The sequence below is a fragment of the Cupressus sempervirens genome, chromosome 1 (genome assembly GCF_028749045.1).
Source record: "Cupressus sempervirens isolate cs-2001-9-10 chromosome 1, ASM2874904v1, whole genome shotgun sequence".
NCBI lineage: Eukaryota > Viridiplantae > Streptophyta > Pinopsida > Cupressales > Cupressaceae > Cupressus > Cupressus sempervirens.
Genome location: NC_143118.1, coordinates 790,471,141 through 790,494,474, shown reverse-complemented (window position 1 = coordinate 790,494,474; position 23,334 = coordinate 790,471,141).

Genomic DNA, 23,334 nt, shown 5'->3' with positions numbered 1-23,334 from the left:
AAAGTAATAAAATGCAGTTATGGGTGAGTTTTGTCACATCCAAATTAGTTAAATGGAGGTTTTATTGACATTTCATGATGCGTTTCAGATATTTTGGCAACATAAGGGTTTTCATCATCAAGGAAGAGATATTTTAGGTTTGTTACAAAATAATGATGAAAATAAAATCAAATTTTATGGGTAGAAAGATGAGAGAGGTTTTACAATAGAAAAGAATGGAGACTCAAGTGGACATGTCATTTCTAGATCAGATCTAGGATTCTATTCTTCTTCTATATCTTTCTCTTTCTCATCCATTGGATGGGTTCTAGTTTTGGAGAAAATTTCTCACTACTGTGATACCATGTTGGCAATTTTAACTGTGAGACCATAGGTTCCAGTTTTTGATACATTTCAAGACTGTGATACCATTTTCTTTAGCAATTTCCCTAGTAATGAACAATAAGAAAAAATAATACAAATAGTTCTAATCTATTAGGTAGTTTTACATTTCAATTTCATGTATCTTATTGTATTTGTTTGAAAGAAATGAATGAAAATGCAACAACAAGTTGACCTTCATTCTATTATCAAGTCTCCAATTCATGTTGTTTGTGATCTTTTGTGTTTCATAAACAATGGGTATGAAACTTAGTTGCAATCTATTGGTTGTATATGTTGATTTGTTTTGCTTATGACTCAAGGAGTTATGTAACTAGTTGATTTATCATCATAATCACAAATCTCATGAAGGGATAGGTCGAGTATGAGGTTAAGAACAATGCAGATGTCTGATTCACAATGTGAATAGATAGATTGGGAAGTCTTAATGTATGAGATATGCCAATGAATTTCAAGGATATATGTTAGGTTTTTGTGGGATTTCCCAATAGATAAGGCACCGATCAACTATAGGATCATAATGTTATGTTGTTCATGTCATGTTTTCTAAAATCAACATCATTAATCAAATTATTATCCCTTTAATGTTGAAGAATTGAAAAGGATGCCCTCACTTATCTTAGTAATTTCTTTGGTCATGTTATTAGCTATTCCATGTCAGACATCTTTGCATAAGTGTTAGTGTTAGAAGTAATAGTTCACCAATATAACTGGTGGGGGGGGGGGGGGGGGGGGGTGGTGAATTAGTTATTTATCAAAGTTAAACAATTCTTACTTTATCAACCAAAGTCAACAACAATCATAAAGAAATGTGCATGTACACATACATGAGATATGTTGACAAGGAAAACCCTTGATCAGAGGGAAAACCCCAGTGGGAATGATGCCCACAGAATAATGTACTAATATGAATATTCCTTTTTAGAGGATAGACCCTGTTAAGAGTCTTTTACAATGTTTAGTACAAAGAGTCCCTGTTAGGAGACTTTGAATCCCTGTTAGGAGATTCCAACCCTGTTAGGAGTTGAAAAAGGCAACTGAACCCACCGTCCAAACAGCTTCAAGATCAGATCAACAGACCCACTACCCAATTGATCTCTGTACTATTCCTTTTAGAATAATAGATGTGGAACAATCTCTTTTCTCTTCCTTTGTCTAGTATGCTAGACTCCTTCACCTTCAAACCATGCAAACAAATTTGGAACTCATTAGTAACCCTTAAGGTCACTTACACACATTAGCAGATTATTCTGCTCTTCTACTTCACAATTTGCAAGTCCTTTCTACTTCTTGATCACATGCCTTCATCTCTAGAACTCAGAAAACATCTTCCCTTTATACCATACTCAATTATTAATTTTTTGAGTTAGCTCCATATTTAATTAAATGAAATACATATTTAATTAATGTTGTCAGCTCATAGTTTTTTCCAAACTTCCACATGTGTGACTTTTGTACTTGCAAACTTTTTTGACATCATCAGTGGACAGTGTACTTCCTCCAGTTAACTACACAACCCTTCATTCCAAGCACAATATATTATATTGATCATACAATAGAAATTATATTCCCAATACTCTATTTTCCTGCAGTTCTTAGTAAATCATCAATATCTTTCGTACACTGTCGATTCAGGTTCTACACACTTGACCACATGTCAAATACGTGTTTTAGTATATGCTATTAATTGTGCATGGGCATATACACAATATGATGTCCTCAATACATAAATCTCAGTTTGCTGCTTTGTCAATTTTACTATGTTGTCATCAATGACAAACACAATCATAACACAATTCTATGATGTTTTCTCATAGCATCAACATTCATGCTAACAATATCCCCCTTTGACATTGATGGAAACATAGATGAAAAACATCTAGTTCCATGAATACCAATCAATCAAATCCTTCAACACTACTCCCCCATAGTGCAAGTTCTCTTTAGTGTCTAAGTGCAAGTTCTCTTTAGTGTCTTACATATCACTCTCTTTCCCTTTCTAATGAATTTTTTTTCATATCGCTCTCCCCCCCTATTGACATCAATGTCAAAGGTAGTACAAAATTTGGACATATAGCAACCTATTAGCATGACCACAATCTAGTCTATTGCTTTACAATTGTTGCATATAACTAAATAACACAAGTATCTAAAGATACTATTGTATACTAATTACCTATTACCAAGAGTCCTTGACTAACTCTGTTCATCATGGATACTCCCCCATTGAGGAAGCATCAACATTCATTCCAGTCTAACAATGGTGATGTGTACCCTAGACTAATGCACTTATGCATTTTTTACTCTGAGCTAGGTAGGGGCATAACCCCAAGCATACCTCTCAAGTACTCAAATGTATCTTTTGGTAAGGCTTTTGTGAAAATGTATGCAATCTATTCCCTAGTGCTAATGTATTCCAATCTAATATCTTTTTTTGCAACTTTTTCTTTTAGCACATGATATTTTATAGCAATGTTCTTAGTCTTAGAATGTAAAACAAGATTTTTAGACATGTTGACTATACTTGTGTTATCACAGTAAATGATAATAGGTTCTATGAATGAAATTCCAATATCCTTCATCATCTACTTCATCCATATTACTTGATTATAGTTGTTTACTACTCCAACATACTCTACCTCTATAGTACTTTGTGAGGTACAATCTTGCTTCTTGTTGAGCCAAGAAACTAATCTTCCTCCAAGGAAAAATGCTCCTCCACTAGTGCTATTACTATCATCCTTGTCTCTTGCCCAATCAACATCTATGTAGGTATAGAGAGTAAAGTGACTATTTCTATCATACCAAATACCATAATCTAATGTTCCTTTTAGATATCTAAATATGATTTTTACTACTGCATAGTGATATTCTGTAGGATCAGCTTGAAATCTTGCCACAATTCCAACTACATTAGCTATATCTGGTCTTCTATGAGTCAGATACTACAATCCTCCAATCATAGATCTATACTTCTTTTGTTCAATAGTAGCCATCTCATCTTTGCTAGATAATTTATGACCAATTACCATAGGAGTTCCAATAGGTTTACAACTTTCTAAACCAAATCTTTTCAGTAAATCCTTTAAATACTTGGTTTGAGAAATAAAGATACCTTCTTTGTTCTGAACAATCTGCAATCCCAAGAAAAATTTCATTTCACCTATCATGCTCATTTCAAACTCATTCTTCATGTCTTCTGAGAATTTGTTACTAGCTTTATCATTTCCACCAAAGGTGATGTCATCAAAAAATACAATAATTATTAGCAAACCATCTTCTATTTTCTTTAAGTACAAGTTACCATCTGTTGTTCCTTTAGCAAATCCAAGCTTTGCTAAGTATTTGTCCAACCTTGCATACCAAGTTCTTGGTGCTTGTTTTAATCCATACAATTCTTTCTTTAGTCTGCAAACCATATCCTTTTCTTCTATTAAAGGAAAACCCTTTGGTTGCTCAATGTAAACTTCTTCTTCAAGTTCTCTATTTAAGAATGCTGACTTAACATCCATTTGGTATACCTTAAAATTCTTGTTTGCTGCATATGCTAGGAACAATCTAACTATTCCATTCTTTCTACAGGTGCATATGTCTCTTCATAATCAATTCCTTCTTGTTGAGAGTAACCTTTGCATACAAGTCTTGCCTTGTTTCTTATTACTTCTCCCTATTCATTCATTTTATTTCTGAATACCCATTTAATGCCAATTACATTTTTTTCCTTGGGTCTAGGAACAAATTCCCATGTGTCATTCTTGATTATTTTTTGGAGTTCTTCCTCCATTGCTTTTATCCAGCAATCATCTTTGATTGCTTCATCTATGCTTCTTGGTTCTACTTGAGATATTAGACATAGTTCTTCATTAACTTTGCTCCTTGTCATCACTCCTTTTTCTTTACTCCCTATTATCTAATTTGTAGGATGATTTCTTATCAAGTTCTTATTTGGAGTAGGAGTTGCTGCTTCAATTCTTATTTTAGGTACTGTGCTCTATTCTTCTCTCACATCTTCAATTTTTAAGTTGTTCTACAAGTCATTGTTAGTTTTGAAAAATAACTCATTACTTTTGTTAGCCATTCCAGAGTAATCATCTCCATCAGAGTTATAGTCCATTATCTTTTCCTTGGTACCAAAATTTTCATCAATTTTAACATTTGCACATTCTACTATAGTTAAAACATCTATAAGATTTACTTTTCAACGAATAACTAAGAAACATACCTTCATTGCTCCTTGGATCAAATTTACCAATATCATCATCTCTTTTGATGTAACATTTGCTTCCAAATATCCTAATGTATTTGACTGATGATGAGTGACCAAACCATAATTCATAGGGTGTTTTGTCCAAACCTTTTCTAATTTTCACTCTATTTAGTGTGTATACTACTATATTGATGGCTTCTCTCCAAAAGATCTTTGGTACATCATTCTCAAATAACATAGCTCTTGTTGCTTCAACAATTGATTTGTTTCTTCTTTCAGCAATCCCATTCTTCTCAGGTGTATGGGGTGATGATAGTTGTCTCTTGATGCCATGTTCTTCACAATAGATATTGAATTCTCTAGAGGTGAATTCTCCTCCTCTATTTAATCTTAAGCTTTTGATCTTAACTCCAAATTCATTTTCCACCTTGTTGTTAAATATCTTGAATTTATCAAATGCTTCTAATTTTTCTTTAAGAAAAGCTACCCACATCATTCTAGTGAAATCATCAACAAAAATTATGAAGTACCTTTCTGTTAGGATAAACCATGGACATAAATAAAAACTACATGCAAATATAACCAATAACAAAAAATAATAGATCACATAGAAATGAACACAAGGCACTAAGATTTAACATGGTTCACCCAATCCCTGGGCTACGTCCACCAAACAACAAGTCTGATCTTATTACAATCCAGTGATTACAACCTAATTACAATCTGTAATCCCTTACAACTCAATACCGCCGCAAGAACCAATTTTGCATCACAACATAATGAAAAATACCCAACCCTAAACCCTTTTATACAAGTATTAAACCAGTTTAGGGTTATAAAATGTCAACCATAATTAGCCATAACTTTAGTGGCGAATCTACAAATGGCGAATAGTACCAAAACGATTGGAAAATAGTACCAATTTTTTTCGAGGCAATACCCCGAACCCCACTAATTATGAAGTATGTATAGTACTTTCTTGATTAGTCACCACAATCTAATAATCTCCCACTTGGAGACTGACCAAGCTCCACACTAAACAACAATCTTCGTCTTGGAGACTGATCCTGTAGCAATACCACTACCACATGGGGCTCCCACTAGATCAAACCACCCTAGAATCTACTATTCTTTTATGCATGTTCAGTCTAAAAGACCAATCGAAGCTAAAGAGGAGTTCAGCTTCTCCCTTGTTACAACCTTTGTCAACATATCTGCTGGATTATCATTGGTATGTATCTTCTCCAGCTTTAACTATCCATCTTCCAAAACTAATCGAATGAAATGGTATTGCAACTATATGTGTTTGGTCTTAGAATGCAGAGCTGAATTCTTAGCAAGATGAATGTCACTCTGATTATCTATGAACAAATAATTATCCTTCTAAGGATGTCCCATTTCTTCTAAGAAGAACTGAAGCTATATCATCTCCTTGGCTGCCTCTATAGTAGCAACATACTCTGTCTCTGTAGTGGATAGAGCATTAATCTTTTGTAACCTAGAAGCCCAGCTCATAGTGGCCCCACCAATAGCAAAGACATAACTTGTAGTACTTCGCTTGGTATCAATATCCCCTGCCAAATCTGAGTCAACATAACCCTGTAAATCAGTAGTAGAGCCCCCAAAGTGTAAACACTTATTGGATGTTCCTTTCAAATATCGAAGAATCCACTTGATAGCATTCTAATGCTCAAATCTTAGATGACTCATATACCTGCTAACGACTCCCACTGCATGTGCAATATCTGGCCTAGTGCATACCATAGCATACATCAAGCTTCCTATAGCTAAAACATAGGGTACCTTGGACATCTTATCCTCCTCTTCCTGTGTCTTGGGACACATCTCCTTAGTCAATTTCAAATGACTAGGTAAAGGTGTGTTGACAGCTTTAGCATTCTCCATAGAGAAACGTTACAACACCTTCTCAACATAATCAGCTTGAGATAGCGTCAATGTTCTGTTCTTCCTATCTCTACAAATCTTCATACCAAGGATTTGTTTTGCTACCCCCAAATCCTTCATAGAAAATGCATGTGCTAACTGGTGTTTCAGCCCCTTAATATGATCCATGTTAGACCCAGCTACAAGCATATCATCAATATATAGACATAAAATAGTGTAGCTATCATCATCCAACCTCTTAAAATAAACATAATAATCTGAATGACACCTGTTATAGCCATGCTCATGCATAAACCTATCAAATTTTAGATACCATTGCCGAGGTCCTTGCTTCAAGCCATATAAACTTTTCTTCAATTTGCACACTAAGTTCTCCTTACTTTTGACCTCAAATCCCCGTTGCTGGGCCATATATATTTCTTCATCCAAATCACCATGAAGAAAGGCTATTTTAACATCCAACTACTCTAAATGCAAATCTTTAGTAGCCACAAGACTTAAAATAGTACGGATAGAAGTCATTTTAACAATAGGAGAAAATATCTCATCAAAATCAATTCCCTTTTTCTGTGCAAATCCTTTTACAAATAACCTGGCCTTAAATCTTTTCTTACCTCCTTCCTCTTCTTTCAACCTGTAAACCCACTTATTCTGTAAAGCCTTTTTACTTGCAGGAAACTTGCATAGATCCCATGTCTTATTCTGTAGCAAAGAGTCCATTTCATCTTTCATTATAGACTCTCACTAAATCTTAGTATCCACCTACACAACTTTATCATAACTTTCAAGTTCACCAGCATCAGTAAGTAAAATAGAATACAAAGAGGGAGAAAATCTTTGTGGAGGTCTAATTTTTCTCGTTGACCATCTAACATTCACTGGTGTGTGTGGTATTTGTTGTTGCAGTTGTTGCACATCATAAGGAATGACTGGAACATTATCTTTTGGAGTATCATCCAACACTACATAATCATTTTCTTTCTTCTCATGTTGCTGCAATAGATCTTTGTACAACACTTTCTCATTGAATATGACATCTCGACTTCTAACAATTTTAAGATTTTCAAAATCCCAAAGCTTATAACCAAATTCATTAATGCCATATCCAACAAAGACACATTTCTTTGATTTAGCTTCTAGCTTGGTTCTATTTTTAGAGTCTATATGAGAAAAAGCTTCACAACCAAAGGTCTTGAGAAAAGAATAACTCATCTTCTTACCAGTCCATGCTTCCTCTGGAATACCACAACCCAAAGGAGTAGAGGGACCTCTATTAATCAAATATACTATAGTATTGATAGCCTCCGCCCACATGTGTAAGGGCAACCCAGCATGCAACCTCATGCTCCTTGCGCGCTCCATTATAGTCCTGTTCATGCATTCAACCACTCCATTTTCCTGTGGAGTCCTTGGAACAATTATCTGTCTATGAATACCACTAGTGGAGAAATAATCTTCAAATTCGTGACTGCAATACTCACCACCATTATTAGATCTAAGACATTTTTATTTCTTACTAGTCTCATTTTCAACCAAGCATTTCCATTTCTTAAAAATTTGAAATACATTAGATTTCTGTCTAAGAAAATAAACTCACACTTTTTTAGTTGTGTCATCAATAAATGTAACATAATAATGAGAGCCACCAAGGGAAGATACCTAAGCTGGTCCCCATACATCTGTATGCACAAGCTCTAATTTCTCCTTTTTGTTTTCCTTCCTAGTCTTTACAAAACTCACTCTCTTTTGTTTTCTATACACACAACTTTCACAAAAATCCATATTAACACATTTCAAACCTGGTAAAACTTTCTTTGAATGACGTACTTTCATACCTTTCTCACTCATTTGCCCAAATCTGTTGTGCCACAATGCTGTATCAAAATCTACAACAATTATTTGTTCTCCCTGCTCAACTGCAACAATTGTTCCTGAACATTCATTTTTCTCTGAAACAATCAAAGTAGTAGGAACAATATGACCTTTACAAAGATATAAGGTGCCTACTTTCACACCTTTTGCTACTACAAGTGAACCTTTTGAAACCTTCCAATTTTTATCATTAAAAGTAACTACACAACCCTCATCACCGAGTTGCTTGGCTGAAATTAAATTTCTACTTAGCCTTGGAACATGTCTTACCTCATGTAGTAGCCAATGATTCCCATTCTGCAACTTAATCTTAATTTTTTCCTTTCCAACAATATGACAGGGTTCATTATCCCCCAAATAAACAAGCCCAAAATCCCCTTGGACATAATCAATGAAATAACCTCCATGAGGTGTAGCACGAAATGAAGCACCATAATCTAAAACCCATGAATCATCAACACTCTCTAAAGATAGAAGCAAAGCATCCTCTTCGGATTTGTTACTTACCACATTTGCCTCCTTGTCTCCATCTGATTTATCTCTTTCATTTTTTTTTCGATTCCAACAATCTTTCTTTTTGTGCCCTAGTTTCCCATAGTACTAGAAATCATTTGGTCCTCTCGATTGAGACCTCCTCCCCTTTGACTTTCCTCTTGATTTCCCATGATTTTCAGAGTTACTTCCTCTTTCAGTCATTCTGCCCCTGCTTTGTACATTCAAAGCACTTCCTGATGTAGATCCACCTGAGGATTTCCTACGAGTTTCCTCACTCAAAATAACACTGATCACATCATCATATTTTAGGGTACTAGATCTAGGAATAGAATTACTCACCGCCATTACCAAGCTATTCTAGCTTTTAGGCAAAGAACACAAAATCAAGAGAGCCTTAATTTCTTCATCAAAATTGATACCCATAGAAGATAACTGACTAGTAATAGTATTAAACTCATTTAAATGATCTGGAACATATCCACCTTCTACCATTTTCATATTAAATAAATGCTTCATGAGAAATACCTTGTTTGAAGCAGAGGGCTTTTCATACAGTGTCGCTAGGGTTTTCATCAAATCTTCTGTCGTGTTTGCTTTTGTAATATTAAATGCTACCGATGGTGCCAAGCATAACTGAATGCTTCCGAGTCCCTTTCCGTCCAAAAGATCCCATTTAGCCTCTGACATAGTTCCCTAATTCTTGGCTTTGCCTTCCAACGACTTCCATAAATCCTTCTGATATAGATAGTCTTCCATTTGCATCTTCCATAACTGGAAGTTCTGCCCATTAAACCTATCAACCCTCAGCTTACCCTCATCTGCCATCACTCCCACTCAATCGTGAGACTCCCATTTAACCGTGAAACTTTCCTGTAGAGGATAACTGAAAGACAATCTCTCTCTGATACCACTTGTTAGGATAAACCACAAACATAAATAAAAACTACATGCAAATATAACCAATAACAAAAAATAATAGATCACATAGAAATGAACACAAGGCACCAAGATTTAACGTGGTTCACCCAATCCTTGGGCTACGTCCACCAAACAGCAAGTCCGATCTTATTATAATCTAGTGATTACAACCTAATTACAATCTGTAATCCCTTACAACTCAATACTGCCACAAGAACCAATTTCATATCACAACATAATGAAAAATACCCAACCCTAAACCCTTTTATACAAGTATTAAACCGCTTTAGGTTTATAACATGTCGGCCATAATTAGCCATAACTTTAGTGGCAAATCTACAAATGGTGAATAGTACCAAAATGATTGGCGAATAGTACCAAATTTTTTTTTTCTGAGGCGATGCCCCGAACCCCACTAATTATGAAGTATGTACAGTACTTTCTTGATCAGTCACCACAATCTAACACTTTCCCCATAGAATCTTCTTGTTCTTGTAGGACTACTTAGATCTGTATGTACTAGTTCTAGCTTTTGTGTAGTTCAAAATTGCTTGCTAGGAAATGAGACTCTTTTCTGCTTAGCCAAAATGCATTCCTTACAAATAGTGTCAGTGGGCTGAGAGATTTTTGGAAAATCTCTCATAGCAAGTGTATTACTGACCTTTACAATCTTATCAAAGTTAATGTGACAAAATCTTCTATGCCATAACCGACTGTTGTCAATCCTTGCTACTAAACATGTTATTTCAATGGAGTTTAACTAAAATACATTACCTCTGATTTTTGTGCTAGTACCAAGTAGTTTTCCTTTCTTTTTCTTGATAATGCATGTATCATTACCAAATTGTAGTTGATAGCCTTTGTCCATAAGCTGTCCAACACTCAACAAGTTATGCTTAAGTCCATCAAAAAAATAAACATCATCAATATATGTTTTACCATCAAGTATTATAGATCCAATTCCTATAATATGATAGGCTACATTGTTCCCTACTCTAACAATTCCTCCATCATAGCTTCTAAATTTGAAAAACTTGCTCATATCACTAGTCATGTGATGTGAACAACCACTATCAATGATCCAGTCTTTCTTTTTAACTTGTGAAATCAGCACACTTTACTCTTTGATTTCTCTATCAAGATCATCCTCTTTTATAGCTACAAATCCTAATTCATCTTCACTTTTTCTTTGATCAGATTCATCATCATCTTCTTCTTCATTAGCATATAAGCAATTTCTAGATCTTCTAGATTTGAATCTACCCTTAAACTTCCTTTCTCTTTTAGGACACTTAGAAGCATAGTGACCACATTCATTACAAGTCTAACATTTAAAGATATTATTACCATCTTTTTCTCTTTCCACAAGAAGATCCACTCCTTGGATATTTTTTTCAATGGATTTTCTATTGCTAGCAATGTCTCCCTATTTTTTTGCACTCCTTGCTAAACCAGGTTTGATGTTTAATGCACTAAATGTTGTCTCAACTTTTGCCAATCCTCTAGACTATTTCAGATCAAATTTTGTAGCTTCCAATCTACCAAGAAATGTCTCTCTGGTGAAATTATTAGTGCAAGGTATCATCAATTGAATAATTTGTGCTACTGACTTGAAAAGTGGTCTCAAACTTTTCAAGATCTTCCATATCACTTCATCATCAGATTTCTTTCCATTAAGAGATGTGATTCTTGCAATAATCTCAAATATTCTTCCAACATAGCTTCTCACAGATTCATCTTCCATCATTCTAGCATCTTGAAATGTGCAATACAAATTTTGCAATCTAACTCTTTTTGCATGTGTAACACCTTCATAATTAGCTTCTAAAGTTTTCCAAATTTCATGAGATGTTTTAAGTAGTTTTACCTGACTATACTCACTTTTAGGTAATGTTGATAATATTGCTTCTCTTGCCCTTATGTTGCACATAAATAGTTCTCTTCATTCTTTGATGTAGGTTTCAAGATTGTCTTCTTCTGCAATGTTTTTGGATGTCTTGGTCACAAGCCAATATCAAAGTCCCATGCACAAAAGATGAGTCTTCATTTTATCCTTCCAACTATCATAGTTTGTGCCATCAAATCTAGAACTTTCCTTTCCGAACATATTCACCATGGATCTCCCAAAGTTGTTTAAACTTTCTTTCAAGGACTTGATGCTCTAATACCAATTGTTAGAAGTAGTAGTCTACCAATATAATAGAGAGGGGGGGGGGGGGGGGGTGGGGTGAATTAGATATATATCAAAGTTAAACAATTCTTACTTTATCAACCAAATTAAATAGCAGTCATAAAGAAATGTGCACACACACATACATCAGATATGTTGACTAGGGAAACCCTGGTGGGAATGATGCCCGCAGAATAATGTACTAATTTGAATATTCCTTGTTAGAGGATAAACCCTATTAGGAGTCTGTTACAATGCTTAGTACAAAGAGTCCCAGTTAGGAGACTTTGAATCCCTATTAGGAGTTTAAGAAGGTAGTAGAACCCATTGTCCAAATAACTTTAGAATTAGATCAATGAACCCACTATCCAATTGATCTCGGTACTATTCCTTTTTAGAATAATAGATATGGAGCAATCTCTTTTCTCTTCCTTTATCTAGTATGTCAAATTCCTTCACCTTTAGACCATGCAAATAGATCTAAAACTCATTAGTAACCCTTAAGGTCACTTACACACATTAGTAGATTATTCTTCTCTTCTACTTCATAATTCACAAGTCCTCTCTACTTCTTGATCACATGCCTTCATCTCTAGAACTCGAAAAAAATCTTCCCTTTATACCATACTCAATTATTAATCTTTTGAGTTGGCTCCATATTTAATTAAATGAAATACATATTTAATTAATGCTTGTTGACTCACAGTTGTTTCCAAACTTCCTCACTTACAATTTCCATACTTGTGCACTTTTGAATGTCATCAGTGGTTAGTGTACTTCCTCCAGTTAACTGCACAACCCTTCATTCCAAGCACAATATGTTATATTGAACATACAACAAAAACTATTTTCCCAATACTTTGTTTTCCTATTGTTCTCAATAAATCATCAATATCATCCAAACGTTGTCACTTCAGGTTCTGTGCACTTGACCACATGTTAAATACATAATGTAGTATATGCTGTTAATTGTGCATGGGCAGATACATAATATGATTTTCTCAATACATAAATCTCAGTCTGCTACTCTATCAATTTTACTATTTTGTCATGAATGAAAAACATAGTCATAACACAATTCTGGGATGTTTTCTCATAGCATCAACATTCATGCTAATAGTTAGAAGATTTAGGGTTTTTATCTACTTTGTTAGATTCAAGTGTATGTTTTAGCACTAGTACCATATAAGTGAATCCAAGGTCCACCTACCTAGGTTTTGTAGAGCCTGAAGTAGAAGAAGGGTCTACCCTTATAGTTGGCTCAGTGTATAAAAGGATATGTTAAGAATGGGAATTAGCTGCTCCTAGATGTATCTTTTACTTTTTTATCATTAAGACTCGACATGAGCTGCCTTAAAGTCTATTCAAATATATCTTTTGCAGTCTTCTTAGCATGTTCCCATGTAGGCTTGATTCTTTCCATAAGTTCATTTGGAATTCGCTGTACAAGTTGATCAGGTGAATATTTCCATTTACCTAACTTATTGAACTTGCTTCTTCTCATTTGCATTCCTGGTCTCATATCTGAGAGATTTGAAGTTTTCCATGCCAGCTTCTACATCAATTTCTTTTAATTTTTCTTGAAATGTAGGTGGAGGTCTTTTGAAAATAATATTCTTTGCTTCTTCTTCACCTAATTTCAATTTCTTTCTTGATCTAGATGCTCTTCTAGTGAATACTATAGTAGATAACTTGGTAGGCCTGGTTATGATAACCTTACCTTTCTTTCTGATTGGCACTTCTTCTTTTGATTTAGTTTCTTCTTCCTCATCTTCTACATCATCTTCTTCCATATCATATCTTTTCCTTCTATCAATAGGAGAGTAGAACTTGCTTGCCTTAGTTTTGCTATCTTCTTCTTTCCTTTGCTGACTGCATGAGGAAGCTTAATTTCAAGTTCTATTCTTGCTTTGGCTTCATCATAAGTACTAAAATATGTGGCCTTGGGATCCACAAGTTCATTCAATAGTGCCTTAATGATATCCTTGGTGTCATCAATTTTAACCTCATAGCTTAAAGGCTTAACCCACACTACTCTAGGTTTGACTACTTGAATGTACATTTTGTCATAGTCTACCATGAAACAAACATCATCCTTGTAATCTTCTACAAGTTTCTTAGGAATTCTAAATCTATTATTCATCTTTTCCTTGAATGAATCAAAATAATTATCCCTAATACTAACAAAGTTCTCACCCATTTTTACTATATACTCATTAATCTAATGTAGCTGACTTAAGGTTTTGGTAGTCTTTTCCTTGTTCAACATTGGGAACCTTGTGATTTGATGAATCATTTTCTTCATTATTTGAATAGGCTGCTCTAACCATAGCTTCCTATTGTGTACATGGCTAAGGATAAACCTTATCCATTTTATCTAAAAATCTTGGGGCATATGCAAAATGTGTGTTAAACCCTTGGTCTCCAAGTGTTGATGCTTGGGTTTCAATGCACCTTTCACACATAGCTTTTCTAGAACCTCATCCATCTCCAGGGTTCCAATGTCTTGAATTGAATAGTGAAAATGTGAAAAAATATCATTAATAAGTAATACCTTTGGTGGAATCTATGACTGAGCTCCAAATGGATCAAGCACTTTTGCATTTTCTAGACTCAACTTGAAGTCTAATACCCTCCAATCAACTCCTCAGACCAACATCTCAGATCCTTTCTTTCTTTTGCTATTGGAGGATGTCATGCTTAGTAGGGTTTATGAAAATTTGAAAATCTTTAGCAATCAAACCCATAGATTGCTTGGAAGCATAAAAATAACTCTTATCAAATAGCTCTTTGAAAATTTATGGTGATAAATGAATTTGATTCCATTACTTTTAACATTTTTACTTTCCAATCACTATAAATGCTTGGTACAATTTCTTGTTCAATGATAGACTATCTTCCACTCAGTTTGATCTTATTGCTTGGCAGAATCATTCATGACTTAGTGTTCACACAATGATTTAGTTTATCTTGACCTTGCTCAACAGGGTCTTGCAACCCAACCTAGCTCGGTAGTGTGAGGCCTTGCCTCGACCCATCGTAGCATAGTGATACATTACCCTTATTTTGTTATTCACGACTCGAGATGTCGAGACAGTAACTGATGCTTAGAACATATTTTATTATTTCATGTTGTGTGATATCATTTGCAGATATATTTGATGATTGTCATTTAATGTTCATGTATATGTATGTTGACGAAATCAGTAAAATGTAGGATTAACACATTGAGTTCGAATCTTTATGATTAAGGATATAAGTAGGATGCAAGAAACCCTGATTTATGTATGTTTCAATTTATGTAAATTTCTGATACGTATATATGTACATGTGATTTTTAGGACTACTGATGTGTGCAATGAGTGTGCAGATATTTTAGTCGAGAAAATCGACGAAGGAACAAAACTGATCTCTATGTGCTAATTTTTGGAAACCTTGTTGTTCGTAATTCATGTATTGTGCTGTGAGATGTATGTATGTATCTCTCTGTGTTCAGTAAATGTTGATGTTTGTAACTATGTTTTGGTTAGTGTCGCTTGACACTCGTAAATTGTTTATGTGCTTCAGTGTGTTGTTTAGGGTTAGTCATCCCTAGTTCGGATTTGTGCTTAATTTGCAAGTTAGAGTGGTTAGATGGACCTATTTTATTCCTAGAGTTTATTTGAGTCTAACCTCTTTCCTAAGGCTTTTAACATGTTTTTTATTCTAACTAAAGGGTATGGGTACGGGTTAGGGGTCTTTTCCAACCCCTAAGCCCCTTTTTTTGACTTTAGAGGTCACTCAAAAATCCCCTTTTTGCCTTTGTGCGAAAATTGCAAGTGGTTGTCATGAGTTGTCTTACCCCACCTCCTTTTAGGGTTTAACCATGGTGTAGGTTGAGTTAGGAGTTTCTAGAGTGGCTAGGGGGTGGAAATAGTTATTGCTCTTTTTGGGTGGTTGAGTTGGAGGCTTATTTAGAGGCCTTCCTTGGACTAGTTGTTTGGTTACCCAATCTCTACATTTAGAGAAGTTTTCTTGAAGCTTGAAGGAAGGAGGGATACTCTACTCAAACTGGTTCATTGCCATTACCTCTTTGTGAAGGTAGGAAACTCCCATCACCCTTATTCAATTTTTATGTTTTGTTTCATGTTCTTGTTACTTTGTTGTTGTTTCACTGTTGTATGGTTGTGGGTATGTTGGGAAGATTTGTAAACCATGTCATTTTGGTTGTTTTCCTTTCTTGTTTATGTTTGAAATTTTTTAGTTTTCCTTGCATGGGTGTTTTGGTATTACTCACCCTTGGAGAGGGCAGAAGTGACCAATTTTGGGAAAGGTCTGTTTAGTTGGACTCCAACCAGTGTAGAGTCTCTTCTCAGGATGAGAAGAGGGATAAAGGGTAGGGTGTTATGGGCCCCTACCTGTCAGCACAAACCTGGTATGAGTATGGCATGTTTAAATGGAAGAACGGAAGTTCTTGGTTATCAGCCTCGATTGGGCATCTGAATTTGGTGTTGTGCTTGACTTCTCCTATTGGAAGAATCCACCTTTCCCTAGTCTTGATTCATTGTGAATCCTATTGTGTAAACCATGTATGATTATGCATGTTTGATTTTCTTTTGGTTCTGCTTGGTTGTCACCCGATCAATTATTGGTTTCCTCCATGGTTCTTGAAAAGAGATTTAGAAAACATTACAAATTCCTTGATTTTGATCATGAGGAAAAATTTGATGTAATTGTTGAAATTTGGGATTGAAATCCTATTGTAAATTGTATTTTAAACCTTATTGTAAATGGCAACGAAGCTGGGATTTCTTCCTAGTTCTTTCCCGGCTGAGCTCTTGAATCAGGTTGATAATAAAATAAGTGATTGAGTAAATTTTTCTTCTCTTAAAATTTTTGTATTCTATGTTGTCATATGAATGTGTATCAAAGATAAGATGGAACAATGATATCCAATTATGCAAGATTCAAATTATAAATGTATGGTATTTCCTTGAGTTTGGTATGATTTAGTTTATGTAAGGTTGTGTTGAAAGTGAATTTGCAAGAACATGAAGGAAAGAATTATGTCAAGATATCCAACTTAAATCTGAAAACACAATAGACGAAAGAACGTGGTGTGTTTTGATACTCCCATCATAAATGAATAGAGCATTATCATTTTGATCTCTTTATTGTTTCAATTGCCTTAAGACTAGTTCCGTCACTATGTTATTTCAATTTTGCTCCATTAGTTATAATAGATAGTTAAACGAATATGTAGATGATTATTTCATGTAATGTAGGTATCATTGAAATACATAGCATTTGAGGTTCATGAAAATTATTAAGCAGGAATTCATAAGAAAATTACGTAGATTTTGATGATCTTGCACTAGTTGATTTGTTGAGCATAATGCATAAAAAGGTGGTAGATTAATATCATTATGAATTAAAACACCAATTCTATAAGACTATATAGTAAGACCTTAACCATCAAATAAGTTTTCAAAAAGACATATAAAAGAGGCCTGTAGAAGCACATTTTCATTCTGGAAATTGTATGAAAGACTCAAAATTTGGTTGATGCTATTACAGACTATTAAAATATTCACATCACAATAAAATAAAATAAAATCTAAAACCAAATTCTAGTCATTATGAAAAAAATAATATAGTTTTAGTAGACATCCTTAATATCCTAACTCTCACCTATAAAACTTTATCAATGAATATTTGGGGCAAGTCAAACGGTCATCCCACATGATGACATCACCATGTCCCATCACTATCTTCCTCCAAATTGGGCGCTCAGATTGGAGGGAAGGCATTAAAGTTATGTATTTAAAATAACAAAATTTTACAAGTGATTTGACCTTGTTCCTTCCACTTGCTACCCTCTTGGATCGCATGTTATTGGGGGAGGGGGGGGGGGGGGGGGGGGGGGGGTCTGACACGCCTCCCTTGGGCAGAGCGCTATCCCAAGGACAGCGCTTGGGAAGCGCTTGCCCAAGTGGGGCATGGGGTTAGGATGGGCTTAGTGTAGGGTTAGTGTAGGGTTAGTGTAGGGTGTTAGATATGTTTGGTAGTATAGGTTAGTTTTATGTTAAGATTGTTTATTTTGGTTAATTTTTGTTTTAATTATTTTGGTTAGTATTAGTAATTTTTTGTTAATGAAGTTGTTAGTGTTAGAGGTTAATGTAGGTGTTAGGAGTTGTGTTTAGTCACAATTATGTTTGTCTAAACTTTAATATCATTTTAGATTTGTGTTAGATGTTTATTTTATTTTAGTTTGAGTAGTATTAAGTTAAGTATCTAGTTTAGTAATGAGTTATAATGTAATTTAATTTAGTTGTTTTTACTATTTATTAAAGTTTTAAATTAATGATTGGTGAATTAATAGACTTTAATAAAATGATAATCAGAATGATTGTTTTAAAATTATAGCTAATAATGTTTCAATTTTGTTAAAATATTGTAAAAAAAAATTGTAGATAACGTTTCATGAAATACTTTTATTACCTTAATTTAAATTTATATGGTCATTATATTAGAAAGGTTGTATTTGATTTTATAAAATTTTGATCAGAATTAGATGAAGTATAGTTTATATAGGTGTATGGGTGGATGCGATATGTCTCTTAATGAGTTCTTGATTAGATATTGCAATTTAATTTAACCGTACTCTTTTAGATTGCTATTTAAATAATTTTAGTATGTTGTTGTGAAGTTAATATAATAACGTGACTATGATCGATATCAATCTTATAACAAAAGTTTCAAAATCTTAAGGATGTAACCATCCTCTTGTTTATAATCTTAAGACGTAATATAGAGAAACTGACTTAAACTGTAATCACAATCATTTTCAAACTTAGAGTAATTTTATCGTTATTAAAAAAAAAATAAATTGTTGTGTTCTTGCCCTCATAGTTTGGGCATGATAGGTAGGGTCTAGATTTTCCTTAGACACTTGGTGATCTCTTTGCATCTTGAATGCTGATATGGATCTTTCCTTCTAGCTAACTAGAACTAATGTAAGATGTTTACTTTAGAGTCTTGGTTCCATTTATCCCTCTGGGAGATCAAGTAGAAATGCTTGAGTTATCTAATTCTTGAGTGACATGTGCTTCATGGTTCAGACTTGCATTCTCAAAAGATTTTGGAATCCATTGCAACCTCATCTACTTTCTAATGTTTTCAGCCTTGGCTTTCTTTTCATCTTCAGTTCTTCCAGTGTTCATATAGTTCTTGGCAAGGTGTCCAAGCTTTATACAAATAAAACATCTTCTAGTGGTGTCTCTTGTCCTCATGTGATTTTTCACATAGTTTTCTCCAATGTGTCTAAATTCTCCATAGTAGTGGCATCTACACCATGTGTTGTAGTCCCAACCAAATATAGCTTTCACAATATGTTCTGCTGGGTTCAATATCTTGGTTTTACATTCAAAAGATTTGAGTCCATGCTTCTTGCATTTGTGACATGCCTTCAAATTTAGGTTTCTCTTTGCATTCATTAGCTCTATGACCATGCTTATTGCAATTGTAAAATTTTTCGTCGAACTTAGGTTTACAATTACTCCAACATTTGTTTGCTGTATAACCTAACTTACCACAGTGATTATAATTAGGTCTTTGATTCTTTTGAGCTCCTTGCTTGGATGATTCACCTTCTTCTATGTATCCTATTCCTGCTTTACCTTTCTGTCTATATTGGCTTTTCTCATTCAACTAATACATGTTTGTTTGAGATTTCATCATCCTCTCATTAGTTTTCTTTTTAGTGTTTAGATCATTTTGCAATCTTTCATTCTCTGGTCTTAAATTCATGATTTCTTCAATTTCATTAGTAAGTTGATCAATAAAGTTTTCTTGTTGAAGGGATAGTGTTGAATTTCATTGTTCTTTCCTTTTATCTCTTCTTTGGCCTTGTCTTTTTCTTCCATGACTTCACACAATCTTACTGATAAAATTTCTTGTTCTCTTTTCAACTTTCTAACTTCTTCTTGAAGGTTATAATTCTTTTCTAATAGTTCTCTAATTGCCTTATTAGCTTCATCTAAATAGATATCTTCAATTCTTTCTTTAGTGTAGAGTTTGTCATTCATCTATACTATAAGATCTTTTCTTCTTTTCAAGGATTGATAGAGTAGCTCCTTTACTTTCTTAAGTTTCCCAATAGCTAATTCTAAATGTAGTTTTTCATTGTCAATAGCTTTATCGAGTCTGAATACCTCTGTTTCCTCTAATCTTTGGACAAGCTGTTAACATTCTTCTTTGAGAACCACAAAGCTTTGATACTAGTTGTTGGAAATATAAGATAGGCTACATTACTGAGAGGGGAGGGGTGAATCAAAAACTAATAAAACTTATTCTTAATTCACAAATTAATCCTTCATATGTATTTTGATCTAATTGCATACATGAAAAATTGAAAGCATTAAAACATTCATAACACTTTAACACAAGATATAGTGACCTAGAAATATTCCAAATAGAAAGTAAAATTAGGGTGAGGATGATACCCACAAGCTTTAGTATTGTAGTATAAAGTTGGTAGGTTAAGGCTTACAATTGATCATTTATGATAATCTGCCCTATTAGGAGCAATAAGGACTACTAGGTCCACCTCGTGAAAGGATTTACAAAACATACAATGAAGTATGCACTTAATAAAGAGATTTATAAAAGACTATTAAGTCTACCTTGTGAAATGATTTAACTATTCCACCTATTACAATGAACCAGTGGTTGATCTCTAATCTAAAACTCTGATTTGCTAGTTGAGATTCCTTTGAGTGTAATGATCACCTTGCTATGATGGATAAATCTTTGCTGCTCCTTATACTACTTGTAGCCTTCTTAATTTGCACTTCTCTTCCACATATCTTTCCATATTCATATCTTACTACTTTGGATGTGATACAATACATTACATGTATATGAATCCAAATCATAAATCATCAAAGTTGGCTACAATACAAGTTTTACCAAAACACACAAAGTCAACCCATCTACTGGTACTTGGGTTTTGAAGACAAACTCAGTGAGGTTTTGATACTTGACAACCATTATCAACACTCGACATTATAATTCTCTTGGTAGATGTAGAATCTTGGTTCTTACTAATCACTTCCAAGTAGTCTGAACTCAGTGAACACCGGTGACTTGGTGAAAACTATGAAACTTGACATATAAATTGAATCACTTGGTTGACATTGCATAGCTCAGTCAACGCTAACATTGCAAGCTCAGGATAAATGAAATCACTTGGTTGACACATCTTGGCTCAGTCAACACTAGATTCATATCACTGATGCTGTGAACTGGGTAAACATTGGAGAACTTGGTTTTCACTGATAATTATCAACTTGATAGATATTGTTCGATGTGAACTGAATACTATTTCTAGAACTCAGTAGAACTTGAATTACATTGTTAACATAGTAAACTACAAGATAATCTCGATAGTTGCTAACCATTTGATTATGTTGACTATAATGTCAACACTTATAGGATCTATGATCTAAGAATGTATTCAGAAGTGCTCTAAAAGAAATAAGAAACTATACCTCTTGAATAATAAAAAGTTACCTCGAGAAGATATAATTAGAAATAATATGATTGAAAGTGATGTATAAGAGATGTTGAGGAAATATGAGACATTCAAAGGGTAGAGAATGAATTGAAGAAGAATAAATCTGATTTCAAGGGTTTTTTCTTTGAAGTTTCCTATCCTTTCAGATTGGAGAAATTTTTAGAGAACTATTATCATATAGTATCTCAGATGCTACAGGACCTAATAGGGGAAGAAGACAGGGTGAATCCAGACTCTCCTAAGCTAGATGTAGTTCTAGAAGAGATAGATGACCAGTCTAAGACATCTACTTGGGTAGGGAAGATAACAAAAGAAAGAAGATTGTTCATATGCCCAAGAAAATTAAGGAGAGGAATTTGAAAATAATGCCAAGTACAAGCCACAATTTTGCTAATATGAGGCAAAATTTCTTGCAAAAAAGGTTTAAAGTAGCTAAAAGTTCTTTGATAGACTTAAAATTGAATGCTGCAAGACTAGATGATAGGATCATTCATGTAGATAAATTCTTAGAAGATGATGATTTTATTAAATTTGAAAAATTTGAAAGTTTCTTGTATAAAGTTAGGCAAAGTGAATTGACATTGACATTAAAGCTAAGGGAGTCAAAGGAAAAAACTAAAGATCTCATTGAAAAACTACTGGCATATGACCTTGACAGTGAAACAATGACAATGAATGAGGCAAGAGACCTTGTGAAAAGAAGTGGGATGATACTTGTGCCTGTATGGGACTTGGGAACACTATTTGTGTTGGACCAAATTAGAAGGTAGGAAATCAATTTCATATGAAGCATTTGGTGCACAGGGTCTACAAAGAGGCTCTATTTTTAATATTGACACAAAAACATAGGCCGTATAGAGCATTGCTCCTGAATCAAATAAGCATACATCTTAGGGAAATACAATATTGTAGACATTGGGCTCAACTACTGATGTGGAGATCTCAAGTGCTTTGAAGTATTTCTCTTTTGTGAATGAGACCAAAGTTGATTAGATTGAGGACCAACTTGCTCAAACATTTAGGGAATACATAGACACTAGGAAGCTATACAAAGAAGAGCTTAAGAAGATTTGTGTTAGAACAAAGGATAAAGGGGTTGGAGAATAGGATACAAGAATTAGAAAGTGAGGTTTTCTTTTTAAAGGAGAAAATCAAAGCCTAAGAAGAAAGTAGAGTTGAGATGAGGGTTGAGGAACATGAAAAGATAGATGAATTAATTGCCCCTATGGCTGAAGAAAGGTCAATTAAGATTGAACAAATAGTTGCTATGATGGAGATTGAATATTGAGGTCAAAGAAATTAGATGAAGATGGATGTACTAAAGGGAATGTTATCTCATAGATTAGAAGTATTGAAGAAGATGTCCCAACAAGTTAACAATGTTTTCATTTCCTTACAAACTATAGAACATGTATGTGATGCGGCTTTGACATTGTTTTTCCCTATTTTTAATAAATTGTGCCCATACATTCAATTTTTTGATACATTATTTATTTAATGGCTAAGAAACTAGACCAAGATGAAATATTCATAGTAAAAGAAGCATTGGAAGTGGCAAAGGAGTTAATTAGTTTCTTTACAAGTTGCAAATAATCCAAGGAAGATGAAGATAATGAATGAGGGTATTGATATTTTTATTCCTTCCATTATTGGTGAAGAAAAAAGTTGAAATATTGGCAAGAGTGGTTGACATCCTTTGATCATCTCATGACATTAGAGAAAGTCGCAATAATTATTGATGGGAATGTTGATTCATTTTATAATTTGATTAATGCTATATTTAAAGTGGAAGTTGATATGAATAGGTTTGTTATAGAATCAAATGACATT